General features: G+C 46.9%; 2 non-coding genes across 2 annotated transcripts; both read right to left on the reverse strand.

The window, feature by feature from the left end:
• Positions 1-1,591: 1,591 nt before the first annotated feature.
• On the reverse strand, positions 1,592-1,663 carry trnaw-cca (transfer RNA tryptophan (anticodon CCA)). The gene has a single exon. It is a non-coding gene; the product is annotated as a tRNA-Trp (tRNA).
• A 691-nt stretch (positions 1,664-2,354) lies between these two features.
• trnar-ucu (transfer RNA arginine (anticodon UCU)) lies at positions 2,355-2,426 on the reverse strand. Its single transcript has one exon. It is a non-coding gene; the product is annotated as a tRNA-Arg (tRNA).
• Positions 2,427-12,873: the final 10,447 nt, after the last annotated feature.

The following is a 12,873-nucleotide window of genomic DNA, read 5'->3' on the forward strand; positions in this document are numbered from 1 at the left end:
TTGGAAGCGCGAGAATTAAAATTCAGTCAGGTTCCGATTGAGATGCATTGATCGGGTAGTGAGGTCGGAACCACTCTGTCTATTGGGTAGTGTCAAAGCCAAGCGACATTTCATTGTTCGAGAGAATGAGGAGTTTAGGGAATCAGGATATTTACCCAGCAAAAATCTGCTGGAGGAGGGAATGAGGGGAGTCCAAAAATGTATTCAGAACCTTAATGTAGCGGCGGCAATGGAGCTTCACCAGAATGATACAGACATAGAAGGTTTCAATTACGAGAACAGATTAGAATTATAGAATCATTGAATGGTTCCAGCACAGGGTGCGGCCATTCCGCCCACCGTGCCCATGTCAGTCGCCCAGAGCTGGAAAATCTCAGCAGACCTGGCAGCATCTGTGGAGCGGGAAACAGAGAATGGGAAGCAGGGTCAGACTGGACTGGAAACTGTAACTCTGTTCCTCTCTCCACAGATGCTGCCAGACCAGCCGAGTTATCCAACATTGTCTATTTCTGTTGCAGCATTTTATGAAGAATCTCCATAGCGGCCTTGCCTTTGTGCTCGGCGTTTCTATTTATTTATTTCGTTCTGTATAAATTTAGAGTACCCAATTATTTTTTTTCTCCAATTAAGGGCCAATTTAGCGTGGCCAATCCACGTACCTTGCACATCTTTGGGTTGCGGGGGTGAAACCCACGCACACATGGGAAGAATTTGCAAACTCCAGGCGGGCAGTGGCCCAGGGCCGTGATGACGCTACTATTTATAAAGACTGGTCCCGTGTGGGCACTCAGGGCAATTTATCCAATCCAACTAATGCACGTATTTGAACTGTGGGAGGAATCCGGAGCACCCGGAGGAAACCCACGCAGACACGGGCAGAAGGTGCAGACTCCGCACAGGCAGTGAATCGAACCTGGTACCCTGGCACTGTGAAGCCACTGTGCTAGCCACTTGTGCTACCGTGCTTTGTGCCCAGATAAATTATTGCAGCGAATATATCAGTGGAGAACAAGTAAAGAAATGAAAACGACATTTTTAAAAAACCGCACGCTTGTGCACCCAGGTAACTGGCTGAATGCAATGGTTGTATGCAACCCCGATAAACCTTTGATTTATTTGCTGAACAAGAATTTCCCCATCTGCGCCTTAAAAATAATCAATGTCCCGCTTCCGCGGCCTTCTGAGGCAGAGTTCCAAAGTCGCACAACTCTCTGAGAGGGAGAAATCTCCTCATCTCCGTCCGAAAAAGAGCGACGTCCTTGTTTTTAACTGCCCAGTTGTTCTGGTGTCATCCACGAGCAGTGAGATTGAACCAACTGTTTGGACAGCACGGTAGCACAATGTTAGCACAGTTGGTTCAATATTCCCAGATAATAATATGGACGCGGCCAACTGGGAGGTAGAGTCACATGCTCTACTGACTGAGCTATCCGAGTCTCCGCATGTTTGATTAAACTGCTCAAAAATATAAACTGAGCGGGTCAATCTGAAATATCCGCAAACATTTACCAGCATTGTGGCTTTGAACGGAGTCATTTCGGGAACATTCCCATAGAGAAAAATTCCTGGAACCAGCGGCAGAAAATCCTCCTGAGCCTGACGTGATTTGAACACGCAGCCTTCCGATCTGGAGTCAGACGCGCTACCGTTGCGCCACAAGCCCAAGTGCGGACCATTGCGGGTTTCTCCTCATAGATTTATGTTTTATTTATACCCAACTGTGCGAAAGAAACGCAAAGAAGTTCGATTGAGGGATATTAAAGGGCCCTGAAGTAAAGCAGCTGTACCACGTGGTTAAGGGGATGCACAATAATCCATTGTGCTCTGTACACGTGGCTTCAAATCCAATCCTGGTCTGTGACGTGTCTGTTGTGTCTCTGTTTGATCCCCTCATGGGGGTTGTGGTGATCCACTGTAATAGCAGATGTAAGGTAGGGCCTGCACTACAGGTTCGCCGGTAGCTCCTGCCTGCTGGCTCCGCCCAGGGAGAACTGTATAAATATGCATGACCTCCAGTGCCCGGCCATTTCGCCAGCTGCAGCAGGAGGCCTCGCATCTGACTGTAATAAAGCCGCCGCTGTCCACAACTTTAGTCTTTGTGCAATTGATCGTGCATCAAAGATGAAGTAAAAATGCTGTTATTTTTAACTTTTGTTTGAGGGCTGGCGCGGGGGGCGGGGGTGGGGGTGGGGGGCGGGGTGGGATAGTCGAACACTGTCCACATTGAAACCAAGTTAAAGAACGATAAGTACTTATTTCATTCCCCGCTGTATTTGCGTCTAAATTCAGAGTGAGAAACTTTCCCTTCTCAGTTTGAAACTCACGAAGAGGCGCAAAAATTCCTAATTCATTATTGCGATGGCCGGGAATCGATCCCGAGTCAACTGCTTAGAAGGCAACCATGCTCACCACTATACCACCATCGCTCACTGATCAGAGACGTGTCCTTTTGGTTCTTTAGATTAGTTTGATTAACTGTTTCGTATCAAGTACTTACTTTGCGTAAGTTGTTTCACTCCAATTTAAAATGCTCCTGAATGAAAGTGTCCGTGTCGCACGGCTCCGGTTCAGCCAGGAGATGGCACCAGTCCACAATAAATGTACATTCTATGTGTCATTACACAGGACACTTACTCTGGCCTGAGACCTTAACTCGTCCCTGTGTCCTGATGCTGCCATTTTCAGCCTGTTTAAGTAATCATAGAATGCCTCCAGTGCAGAAGGAGGCCATTCGGCCCATGGAACCGGTACCGACCCTCGGAAAGAGCACCAGATTTCGGCCCAATCGCATCTAACCTTTCAAATACGTCAGGATGGCCGAGCGCAGGTCGCAGTCTTCTCTGGAGGTCAGGGCCCGAATCCCACTCCTGAAATTGACTTTTCCTCCGCGAGGCACCATCCAAACCTGGAACCCCTCCCTAACAGCACTGTGTGTGTACATACACCATATGGACTTGCAGCGGTTCCAGAATCCCCTCACCGCCCATTCTCACGGTCAATTAATGTTAGACTGTAAATTTTTTGCCGAATCAGCGACAATCAAAGCCAGAGAGACCTGCAATAACCCTCAGAGCAGGAAAGGCAACTCAATGTCCTTTGACCCAAAAGCAAAATACTGCGGATGCTGCAAATCTGAAACAAAGACTGAAAATGCTGGAAATATTCAGCTGATCCGGCAGCTTCTGTGGAGAGAGAAACAGGTCGTTCCAACGCAAGGTCAGGTTGTGAAATGTTAACTATTTCTCTTTTCACAGATACCACAGATCCGTACAGTATTCCCAGCATTCCCTTGTGATTAGCTGAACATCCTCAGACTCTGTAGCTTCGTCCGGTAAAGTGTCTGTTCACTGAAGAAAAATCTGGACTCAAATCCCAGCCCAGCCTTATTCCGTTTGACCACCTGTGCGATTGAGAACTTCCTCCACAACAGGGGGAAATGTGTTGGATTTCTAGTCGGAAAATATGCCTTTTGCAGGTTTCAATTCAGTAGAATATCTACAGAGATTGTAACGCAAGTACTGATTTTAGCTGCCATCATCCAGTTGTCAAATCTTTCCACTAGAAACCCACTGGATTTTCCCCTTTGACTTGAGTCCTGCTCCCAGAGGATCAGTTCAGTATTTTCAATAATATTATATTTTGAATGCTCTGTGTCCAGAGAATTGTGACGCTGAAATTGCTCACACTTCTCTCCATTGTTATCTACTCTGCAGGTATTGGCGACACCTTCTAATTGAGACATGCTCGCAGGGCTGTGAGAGAGGCTTTCTTTCAGGCGTGAGGCCTCTTTTGGTCCATCAACAGCAACCGGGTGCCTGCAGAGAAACTCGGAATACCGAGCCCCTCTTCCCAGGATGGACTTAATCAGGGACAAGATGTTGTTTGAAGAGAGAATCAAAGGTCTGAAGAATTGGTCTGAGATTCCTGGCGTTTTGTGAAGAGAACAAGGTGGTGGAGCAATGTGACAATAGCAGGATACGAGTTTGGGATATTATCCAGTCTGTGCTGGGGGGCCTGCGGGAAGGACGTTGTCTTGTCTGCTCACCCAAGCTGAATGTTGGGATTGAGGTGGTGATCAGATTCCGAGAGGAGGGTGAAATCCTTTCACTGAGTTTCAAGCTCACAGCTCAGTTGAGTGTCTTGAGTTACAGGAAGATACAGACGGGATGGTCAAATGGGCAGGAAAGTGGCTGATGGAATTTAACGCTGAAAAATTAGATGTGATCATTTGGTAGGGGGTTTTCGCAGTAACTTCATTGGAGTGTTAATATAATCCTATTTGTGACAATAAAGAATATTATATTATTATTATGGGATTAATGTTAATGGCCTGACACTGGGAAGTCCTGAGGAACAAAGGGACCTTGGAGTGTTTGTCCAGAGATCTCTGAAGGCAGAAGGGCACGTTAATAGGTTGGTGGAAAAGGCATTTGAGATATTTGTCTTTATCATTCGGGGCATGGATTACAAAAGCAGAGAGGTCATGGTGGAGTTGTATAGAATGTTGGGGTACCGTGTGCAATTCTGGTCACCACATTCTAGGAAATATGTGACTGCACTGGATGGGGTGCAGAGGTGATTCAGCAGGATGTTGCTTGGGATGGAACATTTAGGATATGAAGAGAGGTTGGATAGACTTGTTTTCTCTCTCACGCAGGAACAGAGATGACTGAGGGGTGATCTCATCGAGGTGTACAAGATTATGATAGGTATAGACAGGGCGGATAAGGAGCACCTGTTCCCCTCAGTCACAAGGGGACACTATTGTTCTGTGATTCTGTTGCAGATCAGATCTTGGAGGTATCGCTGCTGTATTCCCAGGAGGCGGTGGTCTGATTTGGAGAGCAAAAGCTTCCATCGAGGACGGGGGTTCTCAATAAGAACAAACTGGAGGTGTGGGATGTTAGAATCTGCTCAGCACTGATTCATTTTTATTCATTGTTGTGTCCTAGAATAAACACGTGGATTGTAGCTGTCCATTAAAAACAAAAATAGAATTCGGAAATTTCTGGCCAGTAACTTCACCATGTCTACGTTACATCACTCAGCATCCTCAGCTGCATCACATCTGGTCCACGTTTCCTCAGCAGAGAGCAGTTTCACAGCAGAGAGTACATTTCCACTGGAGAGATCGCAGTTTCTCAGCAGAGCGCACAGTTCACGGCAGAGAACACAGTAACACAGCAGAGAGCACAGTTTCACAGCAGAGAACACAGTAACACAGCAGAGAGCACAGTTTCGCAGCAGAGAACACAGTACCACAGCAGAGAGCACAGTTTCACAGCAGAGAGCACAGTTTCACAGCAGAGAACACAGTCCCACAGCAGAGAACACAGTCCCACAGCAGAGAGCACAGTTTCACAGCAGAGAACACCGTAACACAGCAGAGAACACAGTAACACAGCAGAGAGCACAGTTTCACAGCAGAGAACACAGTAACACAGCAGAGAACACATTTCCACAGGAGAGGTCTCTCTCTGATACAGTGTGTGAGTTCTCGCTCAATACTCTCACCTTCTGACCTATTGCTCACGTGCCCACTCCCATGGTGTTGAAGTATTTCCCATCAGTCCGTTCAGAACAATCCTTCAGCTGATATGTTGGAAATGTAATTTGCTGACAGAGACTATATTTCCAACATTTCACAACTGGCTGCACATCTGGACCAATGGACAAATCCAACCTCCTTCCGTTAGTTGTTGCAGATGTTAAAGGTCCATGAGGTGGTTTGGTGAAGTCAGGTCATTTGGCGAGTTGGCCGAGAGGTGAAGGTGATGCGCTGCTAATCCATTGTGCTTTGCATCTGCGGGTCTGAATCCATCCTCCTCGATGCTCAATTTGCTGCATCTCCGCGTTGTGCCACTTATTGAGGGCGCCCTGATGATTCATTCAGTGTATCCGGAACTAGGATGGAGTTTAGATTCGGAGTTCGACAGGCCTGAGGAGTGAACCTTCTTGCACCAATCTCTGTACCGACATTCCTAATCCTCTGTCTGATAATCGATTTAAATCACGACACCAGCTTTGGGCAGGAGTTTGGCACCATGAAAACTTGCGGCTTCAGAAACTCCAAAACAGACGCCAGCTTCATCTGGGGCTCTGCTGGCAGATTTTGTCTTTCCAGAACCGGCCGCCCAGCCGTGAAAATAAGTTCATCAGGTGATCTCATTACACTGTAAGACGGAAGAGCAGAAGTGGCCCATTGGGCCCATCCTGTCTGCTCCACCATTCAAAGAGGTTATGATTGACCTGATATAATCTTCAAACCCACTTTCCCGCCTTATCCCCATAACCCTTGATTCCCTTACTGATTTAATCTTGCACATATTAACTTCCCCAGCCTCGACAAGTATTCGCTTAGAAACAATGTTTCCACAGATACACTATACTCTGAGAGAACAAATTACTCATCATTTCTGATTTAATTGGGCGGCCCCTTACTCTGAGATCATTCCCTCTGGCCCGAGACTCTCCCACATGGAGAAACAACCTCTCAGCATCCACCCTGTCAACGCCCCTGAAAATCAATTGAATCAGTGAATTTGAATGGTGAGCTTTATTCCCTGTCCCAAAGAGTATTTCAGGCCTCTGGATTCCCAATCCAGTGAGATAATCTTTCATCCCTCTGAACAAAAAACAGTTGATTCAGCTCATTATTAAACATCTTGGGCCAGTGGGCCGATGAATGGCAGATGGAGTTTAATTTGGATAAATGTGAGGTGATGTATTTTGGTAGCTCAAATCAGGGATTGACCTAATCAGTTACTAGTAGGGAGTTGGGGAGAATTACAGAACAAACAGATCTAGGAGTACAGGTTCACAGCTCCTCGAAGGTGGTGTCGCAGGTGGATAGGGTGGTGAAGAAGGCATTCGGAATGCGAGGTTTTAAGCTCAAAATGTTGAATACAAGAGTTGGGACGTCTTGTTCAAGTTGCACAAGACATTGGTAAGACCACACATGGAGTATTGTGTTCAGTTCTGGTCACCCTATTTTCCGAAGGATATTGTTAAACTAGAAAGAGTGCAGAAGTGGTTTACAAGGGTGCTACCAGGACTTGATGGTCTGAGTGAAAGGTAGAGGCTGGATAGGCTGGCACTTTTTTTCCTGGAGCGTAGGAGGCTTATGGATGATGTCATAGAGGTCTATGAAATAATGAGGAGCATAAATAAGGTAATGAGGAGCATCTGGAACGGGCTGCCAGAGGCAGTGGTAGAGGCGGGTATCATTTTATCTTTTAAAAATCAGTTCGACAGTTACATGGGCAGGGTGGGTATAGAGGGATATGGGCCAAATGCGGACAAGTGGGTCTAGCTTAGTGAAAGAAAATGGGCGGCATTGACAAGCTGGGCCGAAGGGCTTTTTCCATGCTGCCAACATCTATGACTCTATGACTCTGTCTGTCTTCCTGACGACATTAGAATTTCCTCCACAGAATTGTAGTGAACCGATTGACACATAATATTTTATTCTATACTTTATCCAAGTCAAACAGATACTGTGGATTCATCAGGGGATAAACAAAATACTAGGATGAGAGCGAATTGAATGAAAACAATGTTAGAAGGAATTATATTCCATAAAAAGCCCTGCAATGCTTGGATGGAAAGGTGGAACTATGAGCTGAGGAGGGAAAATTCGGCTGTCAGCAAATTCCACCGGATTTCTTTATAAAACGTCCGCGACAGGACTCGAACCTGCAATCTTCTAATATCATCATTAAATTCATCGAAGTCAGACGCCTTATCCATTAGGCCATGCGGCCACCGCCAGTGGCGTGCGAGCCAATGTTTATCCCATGTGAATAAATACTGTGATCATATCTGTTTCCGTCGAAAGCAGTAAAATGCAGAAGGGGGCTATTCGGCCCATCGAGTCTGCACTGACCCTCCAATCCTGCACCCACTCATGAGAGGGGAGGGACGGATTTCAGGGGTTGGAATGGGGGCCAGAGTTGCTCCATCGGACCAATATTCCAGTAGAGGGCAGGTGCGTGAGCTTTCGGAGGGTCAGTACATACTCGTTGTGCCGAACGGTCTTCATTTGCACAGTAGGGATTCTCTGATTCTATGACAGCAGCGAGTTTAGGTGGCGAAGCGCTTGTGCCATACTGCCCACTCCTGACACCATGGAGAAATTCTGATCTCTCAAAGACTACCATAGAAGGCAGAGGGTAGCAATGGACGGATGCTTTTCTAATTGGAGGGCTGTGACCAGTGGTGTTCCACAGGGATCAGTGCTGGGACCTTTGCTGTTTGTAGTATATATAAATGATTTGGAGGAAAATGTAACTGGTCTGATTAGTAAGTTTGCAGACGACACAAAGGTTGGTGGAATTGCGGATAGCGATGAGGACTGTCTGAGGATACAGCAGGATTTAGATTGTCTGGAGACTTGGGCGGAGAGATGGCAGATGGAGTTTAATCCGGACAAATGTGAGGTAATGCATTTTGGAAGGGCTAATGCAGGTAGTGAATATACAGTGAATGGTAGAACCCTCAAGAGTATTGAAAGTCAAAGAGATCTAGGAGTACAGGTCCACAGGTCATTGAAAGGGGCAACACAGGTGGAGAAGGTAGTCAAGAAGGCATACGGCATGCTTGCCTTCATTGGCCGGGGCATTGAGTATTTGAATTGGCAAGTCATGTTGCAGCTGTATAGAACCTTAGTTAGGCCACACTTGGAGTATAGTGTTCAATTCTGGTCGCCACACTACCAGAAGGATGTGGAGGCTTTAGAGAGGGTGCAGAAGAGAGTTACCAGAATGTTGCCTGGTATGGAGGGCATAACCTATGAGGAGCGATTGAATAAACTCGGTTTGTTCTCACTGGAACGAAGGAGGTTGAGGGGCGACCTGATAGAGGTATACAAAATTATGAGGGGCATAGACAGAGTGGATAGTCAGAGGCTTTTCCCCAGGGTAGAGGGGTCAATTACTAGGGGGCATAGGTTTAAGGTGAGAGGGGCAAGGTTTAGAGTAGATGTACGAGGCAAGTTTTTTACGCAGAGGGTAGTGGGTGCCTGGAACTCGCTACTGGAGGAGGTAGTGGAAGCAGGGGCGATAGGGACATTTAAGGGGCATCTTGACAAATATATGAATAGGATGGGAATAGAAGGATACGGACCCAGGAAGTGTAGAAGATTGTAGTTTAGTCGGGCAGTATGGTCGGCACGGGCTTGGAGGGCCGAAGGGCCTGTTCCTGTGCTGTACATTTCTTTGTTCTTTGTTCTTTGTACTGGCGACCAAAGACGTGTAACAAAAAATAATTTATTTACAGTTTGAGCAGCTGCCCCAGGCTTGTGCTCTGAGCGCGATCCGGGGAGAACACCTGATCATTTTAGATGCGGAACACGTAGTCACGTGACCATTCGGTCTGCACAGGCCTCCTTCTGTGCTGCCAGTTTCTGTGATTGAATTGCTTTAATTTGGATCTGGACTGGGAAGTTCGGTGCTGTTCCATGTGAAGCAAAAATGAACTTCTAGGATATTTCCAAAGTAACTGATTTTCTTCCGTAAACAATTGAATCAGTGGAATTGTGCGTTTCGGGAACTGGGATTTTCGAGTCTCTCAAGGCTTCTCCCCAAATCCAATGGTCAATTGTAAGGTAGATTCAACCGCTCCTCACATAAACACCGGGGCACCGTCCATCGCAGGAATGCAAGAACTTCCTGGAGTGATTCCTGGCCGGTTTTATAATGTTTTGTATGTTTTATAATGTTTAATGAATGACCGATCGAACCGAGCTGCGATGGTCGAGTGGTTAAGGTGTTGGACTTCCCCAGCAGGTTCGAGCCCTGCTCCCAGCCACTGTGACCGAAGAATTAATCGGAATTTTAGTAAACGGTTTGACACAAGGTTCGCTGCTTAGCAAATTATAATCTCCTCAGGAAGAGGGATAATAATATTTCTGACAGTAGCCCGGCTAGCTCAGTCGGTAGAGCATCGGACATTTAATCCCACGGTCGTGGATTCAAGCCCTATATTGTTTCATATTGGGTTCAAGCCCCATATTGGGCGCTTCCATCTCAGAATGTTGAGCTGACCGAACTGTTTTGATAACAGGAATACAAGGTTCTGTCCCTGGACTGGGAATCTAGAGGCCTGAACTAATCTTTCATGACAAGATTTGATAAATCTGGAATTGAAATTTCGTCTCAGTAATGGCGGAGAAAGGTTCTGATTCAGACGGATCACATTTCCACAACTGGGAACATATTTACACAACAGGATTTGACCCAACCACAGTGAAGATCTGTCACCGGCACAGTCACGGTTCCAGGACATAGAGGACAGTTACACAGCAGAGAGCACAATTATACAGCAGAGAGAGCAGTTACTCAACAGAGAGCTCAGTTTCACAGCAGAGAGCACAGTTACGCAGCAGAGAGCACAATTATACAGCAGAGAGCGCAGTTACTCAGCAGAGAGCTCAGTTACACAGCAGAGAGCGCAGTTACACAGCAGAGAGCACAGTTACGCAGCAGAGAGTGCAGTTACTCAGCAGAGAGCTCAGTTACACAGCAGAGAGTGCAGTTACTCAGCAGAGAGCTCAGTTACACAGCAGAGAGCACAGTTACACAGCAGAGAGCTCAGTTACACAGCAGAGAGCACAATTACACAGCCGAGAGCGCAGTTACTCAGCAGTGAGCTCAGTTACACAGCAGAGAGCGCAGTTACTCAGCAGAGAGCTCAGTTACACAGCAGAGAGCACAGTTACTCAGCAGAGAGCTCAGTTACACAGCAGAAAGCACTGTTACACAGCAGAGAGCGCAGTTACTCAGCAGAGAGCACAGTTACACAGCAGACAGCACTGTTACACAGCAGAGAGCTCAGTTACACAGCAGAGAGCACAGTTACTCAGCAGAGAGCTCAGTTACACAGCAGAAAGCACTGTTACACAGCAGAGAGCTCAGTTACACAGCAGAGAGCGCAGTTACTCAGCAGAGAGCTCAGTTACACAGCAGAGAGCTAAGTTACACATCAGAGAGCTCAGTTACACAGCAGAGAGCGCAGTTACTCAGCAGAGAGCTCAGTTACACAGCAGACAGCACAGTTACTCAGCAGAGAGCTCAGTTACACAGCAGAGAATGCAGTTACTCAGCAGAGAGCACAGTTACGCAGCAGAGAGCACAGTTACGCAGCAGAGGGCACAGTTACACAGCAGAGAGCACAGTTACACAGCAGAAAGCACAGTTACACAGCAGAGGGCACAGTTACGCAGCAGAGAGCACAGTTACACAGCAGAAAGCACTGTTACACAGCAGAGAGCGCAGTTACTCAGCAGAGAGCGCAGTTACTCAGCAGAGAGCTCAGTTACACAGCAGAGAGCGCAGTGACTCAGCAGAGAGCTCAGTTACACAGCAGAGAATGCAGTTACTCAGCAGAGAGCACAGTTACGCAGCAGAGAGCGGAGTTACACAGCAGAAAGCTCAGTTACACAGCAGAAAGCACTGTTACACAGCAGAGAGCGCAGTTACACAGCAGAGAGCGCAGTTACACAGCAGAAAGCTCAGTTACACAGCAGAGTGCGTAGTTACACAGCAGAGAGCACTGTTACTCAGCAGAGAGCTCAGTTACACAGCAGAGAGCACAGTTACTCAGCAGAGAGCTCAGTTACGCAGCAGAGAGCACAATTACACAGCAGAGAGCTCAGTTACACAGCAGAGAGCTCAGTTACATAGCAGAGAGCACAGTTACGCAGCAGAAATACATTTAATTGCCTATCTTTGTACAACAGAAAACCCCGTTTTCCTAAATAACCAGTTTGTCCATCTCAGTATCTTGCTGGTTTGCATTGCACCTCTTCTGTGTGTCATTGTGTGTGTGTGTCCTGGTAATCTCTTCCTGCTTTTCTGTGTGTCTTCCTCTGTCTGTTACAGCCGTGCTGAAGTTCCGTGTTACTGTCCAGCCAAAGTGAGCTTCACAACACTTGGGTTTTCGTTTAAAAAAAATAGTTATCTGGCTGCCTCAGAGCAGTAATTGCGAACACGGCGGACCTAAGGAGCGGAGTGGCGCAGCGGAGGCGTGCTGGGCCCATAACCCATAAACCAACCTCTGCTATTTATATTCTCACTCACACCAAAAGTAAACATGTCGCTATCACCGTGCATCCGCCTTTTCTTTTCAGTAAATTAGTATCAAAGTGTTGCTTCCAGTGTGATCCGGACATTTGTCATTTCACATCACTGTGAAGCTCAAAGTAACGAAATCGGGAAACACTTCAATTGACTCTCTCTGAGGCAAACAGACAATATCTGCTGTGGTGTGTGAGTTTTATTGGTGCCAATATCACATCTCCACTGACAGAAATGGGTTATGTTTTATTAACACAGTCATATCATTTGATAAAGATAGAACCAGGAGTTTTCCAATGTTTCCAATTCCTTTAACATAGCGAAGGGGAAATGTTTATATAATAACTTCCAGGAATACCCCACAGAGGGGTAATAAGGACAAGGTAAGGGCAGCACGGTAGCATAGTGGAATTGCTTTGACAAAACATTGAATTTTGGACACTGAAGGCAGCTTATCATGGCCAACCCACCTAACCTGCACATCTTTGGGCTGCGGGAGGAAACCAGAGCACCCGGAGGAAACCCATGCACACACGGGGAAAATGTGCAGACTCCGCACAGACAGTGACCCAAGCTGGGAATCGAACCTGGGACCTTGGAGCTGTGAAGCACTTGTGCTATCCACAATGCTACCGTGCTGCCCTAGATAGGTTTTTGAAGAATAAAGGGATTCAGGGTTATGGTGTTCGGGCCGGAAAGTGGAGCTGAGTCCACAAAAGATCAACCATGATCTCATTGAATGGTGGAGCAGGCACGAGGGGCCAGGGGCTAGCTCCTGCTCCTAGTTCTTATGTTCTTA

Source organism: Scyliorhinus torazame, chromosome 24 (assembly GCF_047496885.1).
Source record: "Scyliorhinus torazame isolate Kashiwa2021f chromosome 24, sScyTor2.1, whole genome shotgun sequence".
In the NCBI taxonomy this organism is placed as follows: Eukaryota; Metazoa; Chordata; class Chondrichthyes; order Carcharhiniformes; family Scyliorhinidae; genus Scyliorhinus; species Scyliorhinus torazame.